Genomic DNA, 27257 nt, shown 5'->3' with positions numbered 1-27257 from the left:
TTGTTTTTAATGTTCACAAACATAAATCAACAAAAAACTAAAAACGGCTGATTGATTTTTTTCAGGAAGAAGAAGAGCTGGCAAGTGCTTGCTAGAAGAAATTTGTCCAGCAAGAATTTGCAAGCTCTCAGTGAAAGAACTGTCAAAATGTCTCTCTCGAATCGCTCTCTTTTGCTGGTTTTTTGTGTTAACAGACGGCTTCCAGCAACAATTGGTACAAATTGTTACAAATTTTAGGGTAGCCAGACACAGCTATTATATTTCGTGTTTACGACAAAAAGAAGTATCAATCCCACGGCATCGGGTTCTTTCTCACCGGATTGACCCGAAACCAAAAGCGGCTGCCAGTGTAGCATCATATGCTGCTACATCAACAACAATTATTTTCGGTAATGATGTGCAAACGATCATCAAATAGCCCCTAAAAGAGCACATATGCCGAATTTTTGTGAGAGTGGTACCCGAATATGTTTTCCAGTATAACTCCTCTTAGAACTTGATGTACGGTTCGAAGAAATTTTACCATGTTCAAAGTTTCGGCCCAATCGGATACTTAATACGTAAGTTTTGTGTTGTGAAGGGTTATTTGGAGTTTTAAGAACATTATCTCAGGAAGTATCGACTTGCCCCTAAAAAATTGTATCATCGTGTTGCATTTGTTCCAAAAATTTTGAAAATTTGTGTGGGAGGTACTCTAAGGAGTGGTCCTATATAGTCCATATTCGAAGCTGATCTATGTCTGGAGGGAATATTAGGTAAAGTTTGGTCCCAATCGGTTACACCTTTTGAGAGGTACCCAAAGGAGTGAACCGAACTTGATCTACGTTTGTACAAAGTATTACGTGAACCAAGCTGGACAGGCCAACAAACAGACGGACGGACGAGGCTAAATCGGCTTCAAATTGCCTGAAACCTATTTCGTCCAAATATACTTAGGGCCTAAAACCATTATTTCGATGAGGCACGTTTTCATTCTATCGTATTTCATTGTCTGAGGCACATTTTCATCCTAGTATACCATCTTCAGCCTAAAGGCTGAGGATATAAAGAGTTTAAAGGAATTGCATCTAGCATACCGAAAATTTCAGGTGGAAAGTTGTATACCCCTAACGAAGATTAAATACCAAATTTCAGCCATTTCGGTGGGATATTGAGGCCACAACCTTCCAAATACCGAAAATCGGGAGGTATCGTTTTATGCGGCTATATCAAAACGTGGACAGATGTAGCCCATTTTAAATACCAAACATCCTAGGAGTAATAGAAACTTCTAAACCAAATTATAAAGCTCTATCATACATTGCGAGTTGTATCTGGACCAACATAGTTCATGTTCGTAAGTAAGTACAAACGGAATGACAAATTTAATTATACCCTCCATATTATGGTGGAGAGTATAAAAATAACTGGGGTTACGTCGATGGTATGTATTTACCCCCCACTGTGGCGAAAAATTTTTGAACTTTTGTTTGGGAGGTACCGTGGACCGATATGGCCCATCTTCGAACTTGATCTATGTTTGGACCAAATATTACGAGAACAACATTTTGGACCGTTCGAGAGTTACGTGCGTCCCAGCCATCCAGACTGACGGAAATGGCCAAATCGACACCTGAAACGGATTTCGTCCAAACATACATGGGGTCCAAAACCATTATTAATTTGTGTTTCCAATTACAACAACTTTTTTGACAGCTCACAGTACATCAGCTGGGCTGACGCGGGTACCTGTATGATTGTGCCATGGCTAACATTTCCTTCCATAAAAACAGACTCGACGAGTGGTAGGCTAGTAAGCCCATTCAGTACAGCAACTGCCTAACAATAACATAAGCCATATACATATGTATCTCTCCACAAAGAGAAACATGAGTATATATTCTCCACCAGTTGGTGCTTAAGAGTGTAGTCATGCCCAATTGATGTGTGGATATGACCACAATGGAGTATCTGAATGCGACGTTTGTTCAGTATTTCATTTAACGTCGCTCGAAAAAGTTTGGTAATTGGAAACGGTCGGAACGAAAACGGTGCGCGAGTGAACATCATACTATTAGTGGTTGGTAATACAATGTGAGTGACAGGTAGTCAGGTAGTGAGAATGTAAATAAAGTGTGAATATGTGTTGGTTACCAAACAACAGACAATCATACACTTAGTGAGTGTGCAAGTTTGTCTGTCTGGATAAAGAATTACGAAATTCAGAAATATGCTTCAACTTAAAAAAGTGTCTTTTGACGGCTTTTAAATGTTGTTAAATGAGAATTACGAGTTTATTTCACCACGATTACCAACTAACCGACTAGTGTTTATTATGAATGTGTATGTGTTATACATTAGTATTTGTTTATTTATTTGAGTTGACATTTGAATTTGTGGCTCAAACGTCATCAACACCGACATAACGTAATAACCAAACCTCTTCGTTCTGACAACAATTCACAACAACAGCTTGATCGTGATATGCTCACAGATTCAATTTACATGTGTTAGTATGGGCTCACAAACACAACTTGAAACAGACGAAAAAAGTTGTAACAAACAATAACAACTCTTTTTACCTTTGGCGTTCAGTGTTTGGGGCGTTGTCGATCGATTGATTGAAGCTATAAGAAATAAAATTTTTAAATTTTTAATTTTTAAAAAGATTTGAAAAATATATTTAAATGTGTGTACAACACGAAAGTGAATCACTAAAATGCGAATAAAACAAATACAAAACCATTACAAAATTATCTACAAAAATTAATACAAAATCGCTTCGATAAGATAAAACGGTTAGTTGCCATAAACGGGTTATATTGCCAGCCGCCTACGTGTTTTCAGTGTTTATTTTTCCCGCATGTAAAAAATGTGTATAACTGGAGCGTTTGCGGATCGATCTCATTCTGTGACATACTAAGATATTAGCCCTTCCGATTATAACGGGAAAAATGCTATGAACGGAAAGGTTCTTTTATACCAAAATCTTTTCACAAAACCACTAAAAAGAAATAATTACTAACTACAAAGAAAGTAGAAATTTACAAACACATGAATAATACAAACAAAAAAGAAATAAAAATACAATTTCAAAATTTGAAATATAGTGTAAAAATTTAATATATTTCACAAAGAAAATATAAAGCAGTCGTAATAACGGTATTTTGATGTACATACATAGGTACTCGTATTTAATAAAACTGGGAAACAAATTTGAGGAGAATTATGACAAATGACGAACTTACTTTTGGAAAACAAGTAAATAAAAACAGTGTCCGTCAAAAGTAAACACATAATATTTAATTTATTTATCAAAAAATTAAAAATCTGGAGAATCAGTTCAAATTACATGCATACAGTGTTTAAAATCTTTAAAAGACACTTATATACACAGTGAGCGTCAATATATAATTTTAACCTTATAACATTTATACCCTACACCAGGTTATTATGTATTTGTGCATTTGTATGTAACATGCATAAGGAAGCGAGTAAGACCCTTTCCTTTTAGGGATATATGTACATAGAATCACTTTCGGAGTCGATTTATGTAAGTTCGTCCGTCCGTATGTCCAAGTATTTCTGTTCCCAACGTACAAGTCGCATTTATTATCCAATTCGACTAAAAATTGGGGAGGTTATATTTTTGTCATAGGAAGAACGCTGGAACTTCTTTTCTTGAGCTGCATCTCTCGGAAACTTTTGATAAATCTACCACAGGTAGTGTGTTTTGTATTATTCCAACGATATATTATTTTCTTCTGGGAAATGTGTAGTGGGCCTTGAAAGTTGAAATTATAAAATTTTTTCATATTGACAGGTACAAACTTCGGGTAAAATTGCAAATTTTTCCCTATGTAGGTATACGTCCTTCGGCTGGGGATTTAAAAATGTCTCCTATGGACAGGTTCCAATCTCCGGCATAGGAAAAATATTTTTTTATTGTAAATTTTTGTATAATTAGCCGGCCTTTGGTGGGAGTTTAAAGACTTTCTCCTAAGGACAGGTGCATACCTCTGGAATGGGCACTAAATATCATGTAAATTATAATTGTTTTTCTAAATAGTTGACCTTCACACACTTTAACTGATAAATATTGTTTTCTTTTAAACAAGGTTTCCATTGAGCCAATGCGTGGACTTCTTTACCTTTTTTTCTCAAAAATGATTTCTTGTAGCGAGAATGAATAAACCTTTGCTTATTAATGACTAAAATAATGTTTATTCTATTTAAGTATTAAACAAATAAGAGAGGGCTATAGTCGGACGGGGCCGACCATGTGATACCCTTCATCACTACCTCTGGACACTAATTTTCCACGGAATTTCTTTTATATGATTTCGACATATTTTATCCGTCAGGTCATACATACCTAAGTTGATATACACCATAACATACCAGAGATATAGCACATCCATACATGCACCGTCTTTACTGGAAGACGTTTTTTACTTATTATATAATGGACAAATGGACAGTTTTGAATAAAGAGACATACATTTTCCATCAACAAGTTCCAATTAGCATTAAAAAATATCAAATTAGCCTTCGCTAATTTTTACCAAAAGAGCCAATGAAAAACGGCCAGTCTTTCGAGGCATTACGTTAATGTTGGCCAAGTGGAGCACAAAAACATCATGACCCCATACATCATTGTAATTTGCATCAAACAAAACAACGGAGAATTTCTCTATCATGATATGAAAACTTTACTATAATGATTGCAACATTTTGTAGCATGGAAGGTAAATATACATACATAGTTCTTGACAAACAAAGCAACACACTAAATGAAGAGTTGGTTTTCAAGTGTGTTTCTCGTAATTTGCGAAATATGTCAAAATTTTGTCAATATTGAACTATAACTGCTATATCTTACGTGATTATGGTTACATTTCACAATATTAAAATTTTGGAATCCCTATATATATACTAGAATGTAGCTATGTTATCTGACTACGTACATCAACATAATGGACATCAATGGAAAGGTCAGGAGTTCTTTTTCCAAATATAACATACGTGGGTGGAATGTATCTTCTAGGAATAAAGATATAATAATTATACTAAAAATTTTGCCGTAACCCAAACTGTACTTAAAGTTTTACGCCGATCAGACTATTATTGCGACCTACAGAGCCGCTACAAAATCGAATAAAAATTTTGTTTTTGATCCATTTCACCCCCTAAAAATTTCGCGATCATCCCCAATAACAATTGGTGTATATTCTGGTTTGAAGCTGACCTCCATTCAAAATTTCGTGACAATCGGTCCATAATTTTGGCCTGGAGTTTCGATTACAATATGGACGGGCGAACACACGGACAAACGTCGCAAAATCGTTTTATTTGAGGGGGCCTATGAAGAATTTTTCGCGGTGTTACATGAATTTTCGGCACAACAAGCTTATAATACCCTTTCCACATTGTGGTGTAGGGTATAAATAGCTCACGAACAAACCACTTTGAATTTTTGTTTTTAAAAAATAAACTATGAAATGAGAAGAATTATTTGGTTCATTTCACCCTCATTTCATCAATTCTGGTCGGAACCCGACCTTTATAAAAAATTTATTGACGATCGGTCCAAAATTGCGGTCAGGAGTTTGATTACAATTTTTGGTGGTTCGACGGACGGATGGACGGACACACTTAGCTAAATCGCTTATCTTATCGAGATATGAAAAAATTTATACGACATGGGAGGTCTACCACAAATTTATTGTTCCACATTGTGAAGTATTTTCAGGATATCGCTCTACAAAATTATTTTCCAATCATTGAAAAAAATGCCAGTTCATTGATGTGGCTTAAAACGATTCCAGCAAAAATGTATGACGATCGGTTAACGATAACTATTTTTCATAAATTTTTATAGGATTCGTTTTTTTAGCCACAAAAATTAATTCGTAAATTTTTTATCGGTTGGAAAATAATTGTGGCCTGTAAAGCGATTTTCTGAAAATTCGACTTTGGAACCCATGTAAAGTATCATGGAAATAGAGATTGGTCCGGGGATACGGGTTATCCTTAACCGACTATCATAATTTTTTGTAGGAATAGGCAATTTTCGAAAATACACCCTTATACAAATTACTATGGAAACAAAGACCGCTAGGTTGACAGGGGTTAACATTAACCGAACGCTATGCAATTTCATATATAAGGTTTTTGGATCAAATGGAACAAATTTAGGGGGTAGGTGTCTGAATCTTCAATCTTGTGTTGTTTGCTACTACTTTTCTATCAACCTCATTCCGTTGTCAGATGATCCACTGTGGTGACTACAACTGTCGAAAAAGTTGAGTTAAACATATATTTCCAAATTTTTCTTTTACACATACTCAACAAAAATACTCATTATAAAATCCCCTACTAACCTATTATTTTAGCAAGGGCATGTCGCGCGAAATAAGTAGTTTTTTTGCCGCTTTTAAAAGTAGTTAAATAAGTAGTTACTAAAAGTCTTTACTACTTTTCTAACTACATATTTAAGTGGTCAAAAATAACTACTTATTTCAGGCAATAGGCCTTTGTTAAAATAATGGGTTGATAGGGGGTTTTGTAGAGAGTATTTTTGCTGGGTAGGTATGTACACATGTAACTATTCTTTCAGTACATTTAGCCAAATATTTCAGAAATAATCGAAAAAGTGGGTTTTTTTGTATTGGAATTAGTAATTCGTATACTCGTAACTCTACTAGAAATTAATAATAGTAATTCAAAAAGTAATATTTAATATTTCACGTTTCTACATTTTTACGCATGAACATTGTAAGATTCGTTCGCATGGTTTTTTCATTGCCGCACCTGTAATAATTAAGCAAAACGTTACGTGCAATCAGTTTTTTTCTACTTTGTTGTTGTTAATCTATATTGTACATACTAACTTTCTGTCTATGTACACTATTATGCTGACTATTAGGGATGTCGAGCGCAACCTATTCGAATAACATTACTTTTTCAAATACAAGTGAAAATACATGTATATTCTTAAGGTACAATGTTTTCTATACCACCACCTACGACATGCAATATAACTCTGCAGTAAACATTCAACAACAACATTTTCTCTCTTCAGGCATTATGATACCTAAAACTTTGGCGTTAAAAAATAATAATATTAAAAATCCGATTTGGCATCACTACTACCTACCTGTTGTTTCTTATCGCTTTCATTTAGATTTTCCAAACACAAAATATTCATACATACATTAATATGAATGGATGAGCAGTTGCAAGCGCATTCCTCGTGCATTGGTATTGTTTAAAATATTATCACGACAGCAACAGTTTTTATTATTGCGAAAGTGATTCATTCTCATATACAACAACTTTGAAAACGGGCTAACCGGGTTCAGTATATTTGGAACAATGCACAGTGGTCCCACAAAAAAACAAAACTATTTCCGAACGACTTTTTAAAATGCGTCACCAAGGAACAAAAAAAATCTGTGGAAAAAGTCATCGTAGGTCTTTGTTTGGTTTATTTTGCTGTTATTTCTTCTTTTACCCAAACACCGATGTATAAAAAATTGATTGTTTTTTTCTCTCCTGATAAAAATAGGAGGTTGAGAAAATAAGGCATCGATATGTTCCCATAACATCCCCAAAGGGAAAAGAGAGACTTCTCTCATAATAATGAGTGCACCCCGATTCATATTAGCTCAATGATATGAGACCTACTGTTTATTGCCGAGTCCGAACAGCGTGTCTTACAACACCACTTGTAGAAAAGTTTTACATGACTGAAACACTTAGGAAATGTAAGGCAACATTACGCTGAGGGGATTTATAACCGACGATCATTTTTATGTTCTGACCAGGGATTGAACCACAGACCTTTTGATTGCAAGGGGCGTGTTTACCACTAGCCCACAATGACTCCCACTTATATACTATGTATGATTTACTAATATATGCTTTATTGATCTGAACTTCTCCAACTTATCTTTGCAAATTACATGCCTAAATTAAAAAAGTATTATTAATTATTTATATTTGATGTATATTTCTTCTAAAGGTCAGTGAAAAGACGTTGTTTGTGTTTTAAATTTTTATTTTTGTTCCAATATTTCGGTTGACTTCGTCAACCATCTTCAGGGATAAACTACTATTATTAATTATTATTATATTATTGTGGAAATAAATTCCCCTTGAGTTTTCTCACTCTCTCCTTTAAGTTGAAACGGCGGAAAGACAAATCTCAGGGGGAATTTTCGTTCAGAATAACCCCCAATTTGTTTATGGATTATTTATTTAATTCACACAAATTTTTAATTTTTGTCCATGGAACCACTGTGCAGTGACGGTAACTTAAGTGTCATTACTTTTGAAAATTATTGTGTTTTGAATCATAATTTGTAGTGATAAATGCCTGCAATGTACATTTGTAAATTATAGGTATAGCATATAGCGGTAGAGTTGATAATGTTTAAGTACACGCAGAGAAAAAATATTTTTCGCTTTTGTTGGAACAAAAATTTCTGTTTTGGTTCCAAAAATGTATTTGTTTTGTTAAAACATTGTAATCCAAATCCAAAAATACCATCTTTTGTTCCAAACATAGAAAACAAAAACAACTTTCGAATTTCCGCTATATTGTAAAAATCGTTAACAATACCGATTGTAGGAACTATCATAATCTAATTTTGTTTACAAAAAGTATTGTCAACCCAGAAAACCAGCCCAGAAATTTTTGATTTGAGTGCATATACTTCTCATATACACTTTTCGCATAACTTGGATATAAATGTCGTGTATAATATTGCAATCATTGATGAACACAATACATGGTTTGCTGCATTGGCTGACAACAAAAAGCCACAAGCACCCACCACAACATAAGGAATAATTAAACACCATAACAAACTCCGGTATAACACCAAACCCTGCCAACATTTTTTTCAATTTTTGGAAGATTGTTCGCTTAGATTAATCTTCTGTGATTCCCCATGGCGATCATTGGGTGATTGTTTACATTTTTTTCTTACATTTTTCAAATGATCGCCGTTGGGAATCACAGAAGACTCTTCTGGAAGAGCAATAGATGATTGTTACTAATGTTTTTAATTTTGTTGCATATAATTCTCATATACACATTCTGCAGAACTTTGATATAAATGGCACGTATAATATTATGAGTATTGACAAACCACACATGTCCAGGTTTTGCCAAGTTTAACCAAAAGACAACATAGTGACTGAGGAAACAGTACTGAGTACAGTGCCTATAACAAATAACCACAACATAAAGGAATAATTAAAAACCATAACAAAGCAGAAAAGAAAACAAAAGCAGAAAACTAAACAACAAATAAAAGAAACAAAAAACAATTGTTCTATTCTTTTTTTAATTTTTCTTTACATGTTGATCTTCTGAAGATCTTCCAGATGATTAATCTGCGATTCTTCCTCGCTATTCGCTTCCCGGACACAGTTACTTTATGTCGGCGATTCGCAGGTTATCATTAGGCGCGCTCTTCCGCGATTGAATTGATCTTCCCCGCGAATCGCAGATTATCTTTAAGCGATTAAAAATTTGAAAAAATGTTTGCAGGGAACCTCAAAGCGCAATGAAGATAGAAGAATGAAACAAAACAGAAACAAATAAAAACAAGTGAGCAAAGGCTATAGTCGGGACGGGGCCGACCATGTGATACCCTACACCACTACCCCTGTGCATAAGCTTCTCACTGGTAAACATTTACTTTAGGGAACACAATCCGACTACCACCAAACATATTTTGGGTTTTAATTAAAAACATATGCCTCTTTCTCTCTGGGACCCCCATAAGCAACCAAAATTTTGTGACCATCCGATCAAATATTCGACCTGTAGAATGGAAGAATTGGATGCATTACCGACTATTATGGTATATCCCTTTTTTGACCACCTTCGCCAACCTACTTTACACCAATGTACAGGTAGTATTTTCTTCTTCCATTGGCAGGCTTTCCTTTTGAAATACTCCTACTAGAAGCGGAAATATTCGCATAAGAAAAAAAACTTTGACTTTTCTCCACATAAGCTTTTCGCTTATTCCGACTCCTGAATATTTTCCGACCATCACCAAAATAAATAGGCTTCTTCCTCTGTGGGACCTGCGACCTGTAGCGTGATTACAAAAAAAATCGGAAAATGGGATGCATTACCGACTATTGCGATATCTCTGTTGTTTGAGCAGCTACGACAACCTACTTTACATGGTTGTAAAGGTGATATTATCTACTTTCCTTGCCAGGTTTTGCTTTTAATACACCTCTTAAAGAAACAGAGATATTGGCTTTGAGATAAAACGTTGACCATTCTCCAAATAAGTTTTGCCCATTCCGACCCCTTAATATTATCCGACCATCATTAAAATCAGTAGGCTTCTTCCTCTGTGGGACCCCCATTAACCCCCAAAATTTCGTGACGATCCGATCAAAATTGCGACCTGTAGCGTGATTACAAACAAATCAGAAAATGGGATGCATTATCGACTATTGCCATATCTCTGCTATTTGACCACCTACGACAACCTACTTTACATGGTTGTAAAGGTGATATTTTCTACTTTCCTTGCCAGGTTTTGCTTTTGATATACCTCTTAAAGAAACAGAGATATTGGCTTTGAAATAAAACGTTGACTTTCTCCAAATAAGTGTTTGCCCATTCCGACCCCTGAACATTATCCGACCATCATCAAAATCAATAGGCTTCTTTCTCTTTGCGACCCCCGTTAACCCCCAAAATTTCGTGACGATCCGATCAAAATTGCGACCTGTAGCGTGATTACAAAAAAATCGGAAAATGGGATGCATTATCGACTATTGCCATATCTCTGATATTTGACTACCTACGACAACCTGCTTTACATTGTTGTAAAGGTGATATTTTCTGCTTTCCTTGCCAGGTTTTGCTTTTGATATACCTCTTAAAGAAAAAGAGATATTGGCTTTGAAATAAAATGTTGACTTTTCTCCAAAAAACTTTTTTGCCCATTCCGACCCCTAAATATTATCCGACCATAACCAAAATCAATAGGCTTCTTCCTCTGTGAGACCCCCATTAACCCTCAAAATTTCGTGACGATTCGATCAAAATTGGGACCTGTAGCGTGATTTCCAAAAAAATGGATAAATGGGATGTATTACCGACTATTGCGATATCTCCGTTATTTGGTTACCTACGCCGACCTAGTTTACATCATTGTAAAGACGGGATCTTCTACTTTCATAGTCAGGCTTTGCTTTTGGAAAGTTTCTAACCAAAGCTGTAATATTCGTCAATATAATTAAAATCGCAAAAATGAAAATTGGGGTTTTATTTGCTAGTATTGTGATATCTTTGTTGTTTGATCACCTACGAGCACCAACTTTACATCATTAGAAAGGTTATATTTTCTACTTTCATTGTCAGGTTTTGCTTTTCGTATACCCCATATAGAAGCTGAGATATTCGCTTTGGAAAAAAACGTTGTCTTTTTATCCACCTAAGTTTTTTGCCCTTTCCGACCCCTAAATATTTTCCGACCATCACCAAAATCAATAGGCTTCTTCCCCTCCGGGACCCCCATCAATATCCAAAATTTCGTGACGATCCGATCAAAACTGCGACCTGCAGCGTGATTACAAGGTTTAGATGGACAGACGGACAGACGGACAGACGGACGGACTGACGGACGGACACACATAGCCAGATCGACTCAGCTCGTCGAGACATTCATTTTGGTATATATAAGTATGGGTCAACGACCATTATTTCGATGCGTTACAAACTTTTTGGCCAAAACCAACTTATAATACCCTCCCCACATAGTGGTGTAGGGTATAACAAGAGTCTCCTTGCTGGTATACATACACACAAAAACAAAGATAAAGGCATCATGTCATACAAACAAAACTCACCATAATTGTTTTTTTTTTCAACTCGGCATCGAATAGCGAGAGAAAAGAAAACAATATCTTTACAATACATATTTTGCTCTTCGAATATTGTTGATTTATCATATTTTTTTCTCTGCGTGTACCTATTGTTTCACATATCGGACCAACTAAGTTTGTACTGTATGCCAAAGTACTAACGCGCCGGTCTTTCAGTTTGCCTTTCCAATTGGATACCATATTTTAAAATATCATTATTGATCTCTTAACACGACCTAACCCCTTTTGCACTTAACCGGATTTAATAAACCCACTGTGATTCAAATGTCAATTCCATAGCGCAAACGTTAAATAAGTCCTTATAAAGAAGGTTAACCCGGCAAAAAGCTCTACTGCAAACGCCGTTTAATCGTTGTAACTCTACAAATTTAACTATGTCGATGTACAGCTATAGCACTATAGTGCTGGACCACGCTCTGCACTATAGTGCTATAGCCGATTCACCTCCAACGCAAATCTGTTTGCGGATGTATCCATACCTAGGATAGAAACAGTTTCTTGTACAAAGCGATCTAGGTTTGGCGCCCAACTTACTTACATTATCTTTATTCACATTCGCATCGGTACAAACTGTTCCAAGAGGATGTTGAAAAGAAAACCTGTCTCTTTATCTAAAACCTCGTTTGGTATTAAACTGTTCGGAGAGGCTCTTTCCTATATTCAATGAAGTCCTCGTGTTGTTGCTTAGTTCAACATTTCTCCATCTCATCATCACTTCAGAGGTCATTTCCTCAAGGTTAATGACAGTTACTAATTTTTATACCTTTTATGGCATTTCCTACTTCTATTTTTCCACATTTTAACAAACGAAAACCAAAGAATCGTGATATGAGCAATTCTTAATTGGCTACTATTGACTGGACCTAATTCCGGCTGAGCGGTTTACATTATATACTATCAGCATGGATTAGTTCCGTGGATACCAACTGCTTGAAGAAGGGATTTTTCAAATCATAATTGTCATTTATTTAGAAAATTAATTCAGGTTATAAAATATACTTAATGACTAAACTGTAAGTCTATAAATAAACATACTCCTTTGCCTTAGTGCTTACAATGTTGGAAACTCAGATAATAATTTAATAAATTGTGACTTCTGATAATGGCGGAGAGTTCCTCATTGTACTCCAGAAATTGTTCCGCCATTCTATTATCCACATCTTGGTTCTTCTCCAGAAAGTTGAGCGCGTTCTTAATCATCAAGACATCAATCCGACTGATATTCTTAGCGTTATAGCTGTTCCTGTTGGATGGACGTCTGTATGTTCTCTTGACGTCTATTGTTGGCCTCATTCCATGGCATGCTGCGAGTATTCTTCTTTCGTCGATCCTAATCCCTTTCACTTGAGCCGACGATATGTTTGTCAGGGCGGTAAAAGAGTAAGTGATGATGAATCAGATTACTTCCATTCAGATAAGCAGTTTTACTTCCGGTGATAATCCTCCCCATATACGGAAAAGCCTTTTGTAGGCTTAATTCATCCTTTTGGCCTTCGGCAGCACATAATCCACGTGACGGCAGAAGTCGAACCTGTCATGCAGGATAATACCATTATATTTCATTTTGTTAGAAGATGCTATGATTTCATTGGCTGCTGACTTCGGTTTGTACACACAAATCACGGATTCGCATTTTCTAACGTTGAGGTTAAGTCCCCATTTGTTAAAATAATTGTGAAATGTATCCAAATACACATTCAGACGTCTTTTCACTGTGCTCTCAAAGCGTCCCCATATCGCCAATAGGATATCAACGGAGTAGGTAGGCAGCATTCCTCCTTCAGGTGGTCCTGATATTTCGCTGATGAACAGGTTATACAGCACTGGTCCCAGAAGTGTTTCGTGACGGGTCGTTGTTCCGACATCTTGTCATCCAATCTCACTCGAAACTCTTGATCCTTCAAAAAAAAAAAAAAAAAAAAAACTAGTAATCATGCGACAAGCTTGATGATTGAAGCCAAACGTCTGCATTTTGTATAAAATGCCATTTTTCCATACCGTACCGAAAGGTTTGGCGACATCCCACCGCAATAATTAATTTTTTCGTCTTAAAACCCTCCGTTACGTATGTGGATAAAGCTGTCGGGTGTTTTCAGTGTTTAGATCGAAATCCAAATTGACAGTCTCTCAGGATGCTATGCAGCAGAAAATGTTCGAACAATTTCCCAAAGGGTGATAATGGGGAAACCGATAGTACGGAGTATTCCATAAACTGAGCAAACTATCTTCATCTGTTACCACATTATTGTCTCCCTCTCAAATAATCCATCAGTTTGGTGCTATACTTTTTGATAGAATTTTCGGGCATCCTACTTACTTTTCTCCTGATACCTGTATCGTGTGCTAGGCTTTGCTAAAGATTGCAGAGTCAGTAGTTTTCTTCTCTACGGTAGCAGCACGACATGGAATTCTCATTGGAAGTTTCTGGTAGTCAATTGTGGATGGCTTCTTGTGCTCCCTTATTAAAAGTTGTTAATTGCTCTCATATAAATTAAATGTTTCTTGAAGTAAGGGAACACTCGTCAAAATATGATACAAGAATACGACGTTGTAAAAAGTCATCACCCTTATGTTTATTATTGCCATCGATTGAGACATGGTCGCATATAAGACTGATGTTGACGAATTTACCTTTTATTCAAATTTGGCCTCCGGCTAACAGCAAACTACAGTTATAGTGCATTCTACTATACACAACCTGTGGACACGCACTCAGCTAAACTCAACCAACGTTTTAGTGTAAAGTATATATAAAAAATATTAAGAAAAGTGTATGCATTTTTGCGGTCACGATTTCTTGCCTTGTTTGCATTTTCGCCAATTAATTTGTATTGTACAAGGTCAATACCCCCTTTAAGAACAAGGGGTTAGTTCATTGTTCTACATAAAAAACTAAAATAACTGCAATCCCTTTTTATAGGGTATATGCACAAAAAATGATATGTATTTTTGCGTTAACCATTTCTTGCCTGATTTACATTTTCGCCAATTAACTTGTATAGCACAAGTTCAATACTCCCTTTAATATAGTAAGAATAGCGTATAAGTTCGTTGTTCTACTTAAAAAGCTAATATAACGGCAAGTCCTTGTTCTACTTTTACTTGGTTGTTTGTCTGATGTTGTAGTAAGTGACTGGCATCCGTGGCAATATTGATTCTCTTATTACATACAAACACCTATTGAATGATATTTAATAAATGTATATTTTGAGCTTGAGTTACAACATTTTTACATACATACGATTATGTCTGCTAGTGCATATAAGAAACATATACACATGTAATTATTATCAAGTACAATAATGGCAGTAATGTTACTATCTGTTACTTTTATTTATTACGTCAACATAATACTACAGAAAACTAGTTCTGCACCGTGGTGTATGCAGGCATTTATATTATACTAGCTGAACCCGGTGCGCTTCGCTACCCCTTTAGATTGATATGCATTTGAAATTTTACGGCCGGTCTACCAACACGTGAACGTGCAACGTAGGGCTGACCATGAGAAAAGCAAGAACATGCTAAATTTAGGCCGCATACACGAAGAGTCTGTCCTTGGGATTTATTTATAGTCATTGCAAATGCCAAACGTACAGGAAATTGCAAACTTTTAAAATTGAAGTGCGCTTCTGTTGCTATAAGAGGGATTCGAGGTAGAAGTACATCTGAACCTATATACTTCCCAGTAATAATCGTTGCCTCAATTAAATAGCTATGTAGTTTTTTTTACTGTTAACCTTGTACCATTGCAAAGGCGAGGTGGGTCTATGCTTCTTAATAAAATAATAGGAACACCAACTTTTAGCACTAAATTATGTGGTGGAAAGCCTGAAGATCCAACGAACTTTGGAATTCAAACTGGATAGTTAACCGCGTCGTCTTCAGTTGCCAAAGTATCAATGGATTTGTACGTTCGTACATTTCCTGAAATTCTATTGACTGAAATTCTTTCAATATAATTTACCAATTTGTTTTGTAGACCAATTCCCGCCACATATTCCAAATTGGACTTACATAGCGTGTTTGGTGCATCAAATACATGAAATCGGCCGAAAATATATATGTATGGGAGCTATATGTAAATCTGAACCGATTTCAATATAATATGACAAATTTTTTTGTAGATCAATTTCCGCCACATATTTCAAATTTCATTGAAATTGGACACACATAAGTTGTTTACTGCATAAAATACATGAAATCGGCCAAAAATTTTTATTGGAGGTATATCCAAATCTGATCCGATTTCAATATAATTTGGCAAACTAATTTCTAGGATCAATTCCGTCAAAGATTCCAAATTTCGTCAAAATTGAACATACATGGCGTGTTTGGTGTAGAAAATACATGAAATCGGCCGAAAATATATGGGAGCTATATCCCAATCTGAACCGATTTCAAAATAGTTTGGAACATTTATTTCTGCAATAAATTCCGTCACACATTCCAAATTTCATTGGAATTGGGCATACAAACCGTGTTTTATGCATCAAATGCATTAAATCGGCCGAAAATATATATCCAAATCTGAGCCGATTTCAAATTACTTTGGCAAATTTATATTTAGACCAAATTCCGTCACACATACCAAATTTGATATCGTTAGATATCAGCATACAAAGTCTACAGTTTTTGGAGGTACTTCCGATCCTGAACCGATTTCAATATAATTTTGCATACTCATTTCTAAAACAAATTTAGTTACAAAACAAAACATTGCCCCACAACATCCCATACCGGACAAATTTCATTGAAATTGGACATACATAGTGGGTTGGGTGCATCAAATACATGAAATCGGCCGAAAATATATATAGGAGGTATATCCAAATCTGAACCGATTTCAATATAATTCGGCATACTCATTTCTACAACAAATTTAGTCACACATTCCAAATTTCATTGAAATTGGACATACATAGTGGGTTGGGTGCATCAAATACATGAAATCGGCCGAAAATATATATAGGAGGTATATCCAAATCTGAACCGATTTCAATATAATTCGGCATACTCATTTCTACATCAAATTTAGTCACACATTCCAAATTTCATTGAAATTTGACATACATAGTGAGTTGGGTGCATCAAATACATGAAATCGGCCGAAAATATATATAGGAGCTATATCCAAATCTGAACCGATTTTAATATAATTCAGCATACTCATTTCTACAACAAATTTAGTCACACATTCCAAATTTCATTGAAATTGGACATACATAGTGGGTTGGGTGCATCAAATACATGAAATCGGCCGAAAATATATATAGGAGGTATATCCAAATCTAAACCGATTTCAATATAATTCGGCATACTCATTTCTACATCAAATTTAGTCACACATTCCAAATTTCATTGAAATTTGACATACATAGTGGGTTGGGTGCATCAAATACATGAAATCGGCCGAAAATATATATAGGAGCTATATCCAAATCTGAACCGATTTCAATATAATTCGGCATACTCATTTCTACATCAAATTTAGTCACACATTCCAAATTTCATTGAAATTTGACATACATAGTGGGTTGGGTGCATCAAATACATGAAATCGGCCGAAAATATATATAGGAGCTATATCCAAATCTGAACCGATTTCAATATAATTCGGCATACTCATTTCTACAACAAATTTAGTCACACATTCCAAATTTCATTGAAATTGGACATACATAGTGGGTTGGGTGCATCAAATACATGAAATCGGCCGAAAATATATATAGGAGCTATATCCAAATCTGAACCGATTTCAATATAATTCGGCATACTCATTTCTACAACAAATTTAGTCACACATTCCAAATTTCATTGAAATTGGACATACATAGTGGGTTGGGTGCATCAAATACATGAAATCGGCCGAAAATATATATAGGAGCTATATCCAAATCTGAACCGATTTCAATATAATTCGGCATACTCATTTCTACAACAAATTTAGTCACACATTCCAAATTTCATTGAAATTTGACATACATAGTGAGTTGGGTGCATCAAATACATGAAATCGGCCGAAAATATATATAGGAGCTATATCCAAATCTGAACCGATTTTAATATAATTCGGCATACTCATTTCTACAACAAATTTAGTCACACATTCCAAATTTCATTGAAATTGGACATACATAGTGGGTTGGGTGCATCAAATACATGAAATCGGCCGAAAATATATATAGGAGGTATATCCAAATCTAAACCGATTTCAATATAATTCGGCATACTCATTTCTACATCAAATTTAGTCACACATTCCAAATTTCATTGAAATTTGACATACATAGTGGGTTGGGTGCATCAAATACATGAAATCGGCCGAAAATATATATAGGAGCTATATCCAAATCTGAACCGATTTCAATATAATTTTGCATACTCATTTCTAAAACAAATTTAGTTACTAAACAAAACATTGCCCCACAACATCCCATACCGGACAAATTTCATTGAAATTGGACATACATAGTGGGTTGGGTGCATCAAATACATGAAATCGGCCGAAAATATATATAGGAGGTATATCCAAATCTGAACCGATTTCAATATAATTCGGCATACTCATTTCTACATCAAATTTAGTCACACATTCCAAATTTCATTGAAATTTGACGTACATAGTGGGTTGGGTGCATCAAATACATGAAATCGGCCGAAAATATATATAGGAGCTATATCCAAATCTGAACCGATTTCAATATAATTCGGCATACTCATTTCTACATCAAATTTAGTCACACATTCCAAATTTCATTGAAATTTGACATACATAGTGGGTTGGGTGCATCAAATACATGAAATCGGCCGAAAATATATATAGGAGCTATATCCAAATTTGAACCGATTTCAATATAATTTTGCATACTCATTTCTAAAACAAATTTAGTTACAAAACAAAACATTGCCCCACAACATCCCATACCGGACAAATTTCATTGAAATTGGACATACATAGTGGGTTGGGTGCATCAAATACATGAAATCGGCCGAAAATATATATAGGAGCTATATCCAAATCTGAACCGATTTCAATATAATTCGGCATACTCATTTCTACATCAAATTTAGTCACACATTCCAAATTTCATTGAAATTTGACATACATAGTGGGTTGGGTGCATCAAATACATGAAATCGGCCGAAAATATATATAGGAGCTATATCCAAATCTGAACCGTTTTTAATATAATTCGGCATACTCATTTCTACAACAAATTTAGTCACACATTCCAAATTTCATTGAAATTGGACATACATAGTGGGTTGGGTGCATCAAATACATGAAATCGGCCGAAAATATATATAGGAGGTATATCCAAATCTAAACCGATTTCAATATAATTCGGCATACTCATTTCTACATCAAATTTAGTCACACATTCCAAATTTCATTGAAATTTGACATACATAGTGGGTTGGGTGCATCAAATACATGAAATCGGCCGAAAATATATATAGGAGCTATATCCAAATCTGAACCGATTTCAATATAATTCGGCATACTCATTTCTACAACAAATTTAGTCACACATTCCAAATTTCATTGAAATCGGACATATGTAGCGTGTTTGGTATATCAAATACTTGAAATCGGACGAAAATATATATGGGATCTATATCCAAATCTAAACCGATTTCGATATAGCTTGGCACATTTTGTTATAAGCCACGTTCCGTCACGCATTCCAAATTTCATGGAAATCGGACATATATAGCGTGTTTGGTTCATCAAATACTTGAAATCGGACGAAAATATATATGGAAGCTATATCCAAATCTGGACCGATTTCGATATATTTTGGCACATTTATTTTTAGGCTAAAATCCATCACACATTTCAAATTTGGAGTCTGTATCTGTAACCGTTCTATAGATATTTGCATACAAAGTTAAAATTTTTTGGAGGTACCTCCGATTCTGATGCTATATCTCCGGATCAGAGCGGAATTTCGAAACTTTTTATAGCCTATGTTACTTTCAGGCGATGTAGTAATATACCCTGAAAATTTCAGCAAGATCGGTTCAGCGGTTTTTGAGTCTATAAATTTCAAACAAACAAACAAACAAACAAACAAACATACAAACATTTTTCTATTTTATATATATAGATTTTCGTTAGGCCCGTCAGTGTAAAAAAATATTGAAAATAGTTATTTTATTAATTTAAATACTTAATGTACTTTATCTTCTTGGATGAAAAATAAATACATACACCATTACTTCAAACATGTTTTTCAATAAATTTATTCATACAAATATGGACAGATTTCATATAAAGCTGAAACAAGGGAACATAAACGGATCGGTACATAAACGACTGGCTTTCTTGCTTAACTTACGAGTATATCTAACACAAAATATATGGTTGCAGCAACAATTTGTATTTTCACATTTTTAAAATACCCTATGTTTTCGATATTATAAAACCTTCCCAATTCCCAAAAAATTGTCAACTTAGATGCTGCAATAACTAACGGTAACTAACTGTATTTGAAAAAAATTATTTTCCGTTAATTTGAATTATTTTTGTTAGTGTATTAGCAATTTCATAACTACTTAGTAGGTTGCTTCGTAAGTAGTGAGGATAGCAAATTCCGTTCAAGAGATATGTATGGCAAAACATGGCCATCCTTTACAAACATATATTCAATAAATAAAGGGAAAAAATGTTGTGCACTTTTTGAAACAGCCTAATGTGCACAAAGTCAATCTCAACTTCCATCTCCAACCTAAACATTACTTAAGTTCAAAACCGGTTTGAACAACTTGCCATAAAAAATGCGGCAACTTTTAACGGCTTTTATTTCTGTATTCTCTTTTGCGCTTGTTTTTGTTAATATTTTCTTCGGATTGTTTACAGTTTTTGTAGGAGGCATTGTTTTTGAAATTTTACCCCGTTTGTTATTCGTGTGAACGTGATTTTTCTACTTTAATTAACCATTTGTGAGGGGATATGGGGTTTTCAACGCACTGTTTTACGTACAGTGAGTGTCAAAAATATTCGATTTTCAATGTTACCAATAATAGGACCTCAGTATTTTAGAAGTCCATATCCAATAACAAGAGAACCAAATACACGGTGCTCTTGAACAAAATTTAAATGGAAGGTGCTTACAAAAAAATCAAAAAATCAATTTTGCTTGGAAACCGTAAGTCCTATCGAAATGGGACTAAAGAAAATGTTTTAGCTATGAAAATTCTCTACAAGATTGACTTTTTCGATGTCTTCGTAGTTTTTACCATTATTGAGATATAGAAGTTCAAATTAGGGCAATGGATTGACAGTATCGCCTTCTATATCTCAATAACGGTAGAAACTACAAGTATATCAGAAAAGTCAATCTTTTAAAATGGCAACTTGAATCGCGATTTATTTAAAAAGCGCTCCGCCGAATTTTTTTGATTTTTCTCATCTATGAACATTGTAGTTTCAGAATCCGCAAAAACTTCCCAGGTGTAAGCACCTTCCATTTAAATTTGGTTCAAGAGCACCGTGAATACTTATAAAAATGTTGGTCCTGTGGCAATTATAAAATGTATATAACATGGATCCACCGCAACCCTATAAGCGAGAATAATAAATACAATTTTTTAACCCTATTTTCTATGCGTCAAAAATATTCGGGTTTTTAAATATTATGTCAAATAACAGGTTATTATCGATCATTGTCAGCAATATTAGTATACCTTTTCATAAATGCGAATAGAATCTTTGTTCCTGTGTAAAAATGTTATATTTTCTAGCAAATTATTATAATTTGGCGCCAAGGAAAAACGCTATTCTAGATAGGAGAATGCTGGTTACATCTCATTATAAAAACGGCAGAGATAAAAAGAAATTTATGTAGCTTATTTTTGAATATTTATTCGAATATAGTTGAAAACATGTGAAAAAGGAATAATACATTTCGCGAAACAAATAAGCCAGCTAAAACCAATGGTTGGGAGGTAATATAGTGTAATCGTTTAACCCTCCGTTGGACACTCGAGTCTGGTCAGCCCTTTTTCATTTTATTTTGCATTTTAAACTTGGTTACGATAAAACTATCGACCTACGATTCCTGGTATCTTCATGAAATTTTCTTACCTTTGCAATAAAAAACATGAAGTCAATGAGATCAACAGAAATGGAGTTATAAGGACTTTTTGACATACATATCACATTCGTAACACATGAGTCTGGCCAGACCCACCCACTTTTTATTGAACAATTTCGGAAGTTTTTCCTAAAATTATACTTTTTCCCACATTAGCTAACAATATGGACAAATAAAACCCATTACTTAGCTTTTCTTCTCTTTTTGTGGTTTTGATTGGTTCAAATATAAGATTTTCCATATAATTTAGAAGTTAATCCGTAGGATATATACCTTCCGTTACCTTTTGATATCATCTTTATTGCACTGCAATAAGCAGTAAACTTATGAAATAGACACTCTTCATGTTGAGTAATACCCCAAAACAAAATATGGTGCTCTAAAATTTAATAGAAATAGGATTTTCGAGCATAAAAGCAAAAAAAACTAAGAATTTTTACTTCAGGATAATGTATTTAAGAAAAGTATACTTTAAGCATAATCTGCAACTTTTTTATGCAAATTTTAATTAGGTTTATTAAGAAATATAAATAATTATATGGGTTAAAAAAATTACGGCTTCACCACCCTTAATTACATTGAAATTGTTCACTGAGTCCTAAATAACTTCGAGAAGATAGAAAATATATAATTGTTCCACAAATATCCCAGATGGGACGAGGGAGACTTCTCTCATATCAATGAGTGCACCCCGATTCACATTAGCTCAATATATACGTACATTCCAAAAAATCAGAAGCCTTGTAACACATAACAAACCATTGGCTTATTTACGCAACCAAGAACCTAGTTCAAGTTTCTCCTAGTTGTACATAAAAAACTTGATGTAAATAAGAAACTAGGCGATATGAAATTAGTTTTGAATACTTAAACAGGAAAATCGTCAAACCACCGAGTTTCCGGCCTTTTTGTGTACTGCATCACAAAACGTAAAAACGAGCTTCTAAACGTCTGTTAGACTATGAACTTATACTATGATTTAAACTGTCAATCCCATCAATATACGTCAAATAAAATCCAGTGGATTTAGAACTATGGAATTGACATTTGAAATCGAGTGAATTTATAAGTCTAAACGTACTACTAGGAGAGATGTATGTATTTACCAATGTCATGTGATGTGTCATGACAAGCTTTTTCCTTATGATTCCTTGGGATGTAAGTGTTGATTCATTATTCTTAAACTCATTTAATACTCGTTGACCAATTTCAAGAACATTTAGTGTGGTTTCCCTGTAATTTCTCCCAAGTGCCCGCTATCTTCCCTCCATGCCATTGAGTTTGGCTGGACTACATGTTTCATGAAATCTAATATTTCTATATTATCATGACTTTAGCACATGCTTTTATCTATATTCGACTAAATGATCAATAATAAGCAAAATTTGCTTTTACATTTGTCGTTTTTATACCGTCAGCATTTATGCTAACGGGGGTACATACACTTTCATACGGTTTTAGACCCAAAGTATGTTTGGACGAAATCCGTTTCAGACAATTTGGAGTTGATTTAGCCATGTCCGTCCGTCTGTCTGGCAGGAGCGCTCGATAACTCTCCAACGCATCACCCGATTCGATCCAAAATTTGGCTTTCGTAATATTTTGTCCAAACTAAGTTTAAGTTCATAGATGGATCATATCGGTCCATTCCTTCCACAAAAGTTCGAAAATGTTCGAAAAAATTGTGCGCAATTTAAGGGAGCAACCGATTTGGTCGATACATTGCACATCGTGAAATAGATGAGGTTCTAATATGGACTCTATCTGTCCACTCCTTCGGGTACCTCACACACAAAATTTCGGTAAAGTTAAGTTTAGGATCAGTTCTCGAACCGCTTCGATCGTTGTAGGAACTTGTATTCGCCGCCCCCATTACAACGGTACATTTTTTTTTAGGGGCAAATCTATTCTTCCTGAAAAAAGTGCCCGAAAGATGAAAAAACACTATAGCTCCATGCGTTGCGGTTGGAGCGCATGGTAACTCCCGAACGGATCAACCTATTGGACCAAAATTTCGGTGATGGTCATATCGTTGCAATTCTTTGGGCTCCTCCTCCACAAAAGTTCAAAACTTTTCGCTAAAATCGTGCGCACGATAACTCTCAAAGGCAGCAACCAATTTGTTTCATACTGTGAACATCGTAATATATTTACTAGATATAGATCAGGTGTGAATATAGACAGTATCGGCCCACTCCTGCAGGTACCCACACAAAATTTCGGAAAAGTGCAGTTTAATACCTGCTCTCGAATCGCTTTGATTTTTTGCAACAACTTGTATTCGCTGCCCCCATTACGATGATAGAAGTTTTTAAGAGGCAAGTCCATACACCCTGAAAAAAGCCCGGCCAATATATGTAGATGCAGATGAGCAAAAGAAAAATTCCAAACTGGATACTGGGTTGTTCTAAACTAAGCATATCGTAATATTTCTGCAAATCTTAGACAAAGTTCGAAGATGGTACTTATCTTATTGTCCCTTCCTACCGGTACTTCCCCCACTAAAGTTCAAAGATATTGGGTAACATGGTACGTGCGATATCCCATAAACGGAGCAACTTTGGATCTCCTACTATTTCGTCCAATCTTAGTCTTAGTTCGAAAATGGGCTATATCGGCCCACTCCTTATGGTACATCCCTTACAAAAGTTCAACATTTTTGTTTAAGTACAGTTTAAGGTCTGTTCGCGGATCCTTTGAAAATTTCATGCTTCCTGATGTATTGTTCCAAAAGCCCTAAATTATACGGTGACCAACTGAAATGAGTGGTGGGCGACATATCTATCCCAATACAAGATCCACTTCCAAAATGGACTATGTAGGTCTATTCCTACAGGTACCGAACACGTTAGAGCTTTAATCCACATCAATATTTTTGTCGGCACGTTCATACGACAAAACTTCTGAAAACCCCTAAGAAGGAGTTTTAATTCAGACAGGCTGAGCGTATATCTCTGTCGACAAAGCCGACTGATACTTTTTTACTTGTTATAATTAGATATTAAGAAAACATGGACCGATATAATCCATTTCCAATCCTAGAAGTAATAGAAACATCTATATCAAATTATAAATCTCTATCTTGAATATTGCTGTATCTGGCTTCAACAAATGAACGGTTAGATTTTCTTAGATTTTTATGTTGATCAAGAATACTACAAAAAGTAATAATAACAACTCGTCACTGAAACTGAATTCTACTCATCTATACCCAATGATTGTTGCAAAGCGGCGAAATTGGTGCGCTCAGTTATAACCCTGCACGTGTTTAGTTAGTACTTCAGTTGAATAATTGAAATCGTTTCTTTTTATAACCTACACCACAGTCTGGTAAAGGGTATTATGTATTTTTTGCATTTGTATGTAACATGCATAAGGAAGCGAAACAGACCCATAGTTCTTTTTAGAGATATGTACATAGAATTACATTCAGAGTCGATTTATGCATGTCCATCCGTCCGTCTGTCCATGTATTTTTTTCACAACGTACAGCTTGCATTTATTATCCGATTCGATTTAGAATTAGGGAGGATCATTTATTTAGCCATAGATAGAAAGCTATTGCTTTTTGGTGAAAATCGACTCAGATTTGGATATAGCTCCCATATATATTTTTGGCCGATTTCATGTTTTTGATGCACCAAACACGCTATAAATGTCCGATTTTACTGAAATTCGGAATGTGTGATGGAATTTGGTCTATAAATAAATGTCGCAAATTATATCGAAATCGGTTTAGATTTGTATATAGCTCCCATATATACTTTCGACCGATTGCATGTATTTGATGCACCAAACACTTTATATATGTCCGATATCAATGAAATTTGGAATGTGTGACGATGTGATGGTTTATAAATAAATTTACCATGTTATATTGAAATCGATTTAGATATCACTCCCATATAGAGTAACATGGGGCGACTTCGCCCTCGCCGATTTTCTTGAAAAAAGGAAGTGCTAGAAAAAAACCATTAAAAGAATCATTTTGAAATTAACGAAGATCAGTTTACATTTGCGTCATAGATATTATTGCGGATGCACGCGGTTTTGTGTTTTTTAGGGTATTATGATAAAAAAATCATGTAGGTATATTTTGTGATATGTATCTAATTTACCTTTTGTGATATCAAAATTATATGTTATACCGTTAAAAGACAACTACTAAAGAGTAGAAATCCCAATAATGTCCAAAAAAAAGTAATTACAAATGTCAATATATTCATATTATGAAATATGTAGGGGATGGGAGGCTTACGCCATGATAGAGGTGTGGTGGGTTGTGTGGGAAATATGTCGGGTTTAACTTAAATTGTTTATGCTATTGATATACCACACTATAATGTGAAGTTAAAATCGATTATTATGCTAAACGTATGTCTTCTTTGGTAATATGTTCATTTTTGTACCTACATTCAAGGTATCTACTTCAATTAACTGCTAGAATCTCTTTCTTTCTGTAAATTTTAAAATCATTTTTGATTATTAACGCAAGATATTTGCATTAACGCAGGATTTTGGCATACGCTTTTGTATTACAGATTACGGCGATGCCAGAAAGGAAAAAGGAACAAAAATAGCTGCGAAAAGACATACGAAAACGAATTAGAGACGCATATAATTTCCTTACGCATCGCATTTTTCTTACGCATCGCAATAGACCCCAGACTTAAAACAATCAAATGTGACTGAAACTTCAATAAAAACAAAACAAACAAAAAAGTGCGGATGGCACGCGCAATGGGAATTTTAAATAAATTCCAGCAACTCACAGGCAACTGTGGTGATGTTTTTCAACTTACAAAACTAAAAAAAATTTAAAAATTAAGTTTCAGTTAAGTTTAAAAACTTTAAAATGCCTGAAGTCGTATAGTACCGTTATATAAAGGCCATACCAAAACCTGGACTTATGTCAATAATTTTTGGTGGGGAAGTTCCTGTACCATTGGCAACTCCAAATGCCAAGTTACAGCCAATTCTGGTTAAAAATTAAGATAAAATCCTTAAAACACTTGAAATCGGGAGGTACCACTATATTGGGGGCTATACCAAAACCTGGACCTATGTCAACAATTTTTGGTGGAGAAGTTTCTGTACCATTAGGGACTCCAATTCGGTCTAAAAATGAAGATAAAATCCTTAAAACAATTGAAATCGGGCCGTACCGCTATATGGGGGCTATACCAAAACCTGGACCTACAATTTTTGGTGGGGAAGTTTCAGTACCGTTGGGAACCCCAAATG

General features: G+C 34.9%; 1 protein-coding gene across 5 annotated transcripts in view; it reads left to right on the top strand.

Moving 5' to 3' along the window:
• Nucleotides 1-1905: 1905 nt before the first annotated feature.
• Gli (carboxyl ester lipase-like protein Gli) overlaps nt 1906-27257 on the top strand; it is a 41509-nt gene continuing 16157 nt past the window's right edge. The window contains exon 1 of one of the 5 annotated variants that reach the window (XM_073968067.1): nt 1906-2073. The gene's annotated coding sequence lies outside the window, so the exon portion shown is untranslated. Of the gene's footprint in view, nt 2778-2824; nt 2951-27257 lie in introns of those variants that run through there. The other 4 variants (XM_073968069.1, XM_073968070.1, XM_073968068.1 and 1 more) reach the window with 4 other exon arrangements.

Source organism: Musca autumnalis, unplaced genomic scaffold (genome assembly GCF_047663935.1).
Source record: "Musca autumnalis isolate F117 unplaced genomic scaffold, ASM4766393v1 scaffold_2, whole genome shotgun sequence".
NCBI lineage: Eukaryota > Metazoa > Arthropoda > Insecta > Diptera > Muscidae > Musca > Musca autumnalis.
This window is presented reverse-complemented; position numbering and strand designations above follow the sequence as displayed.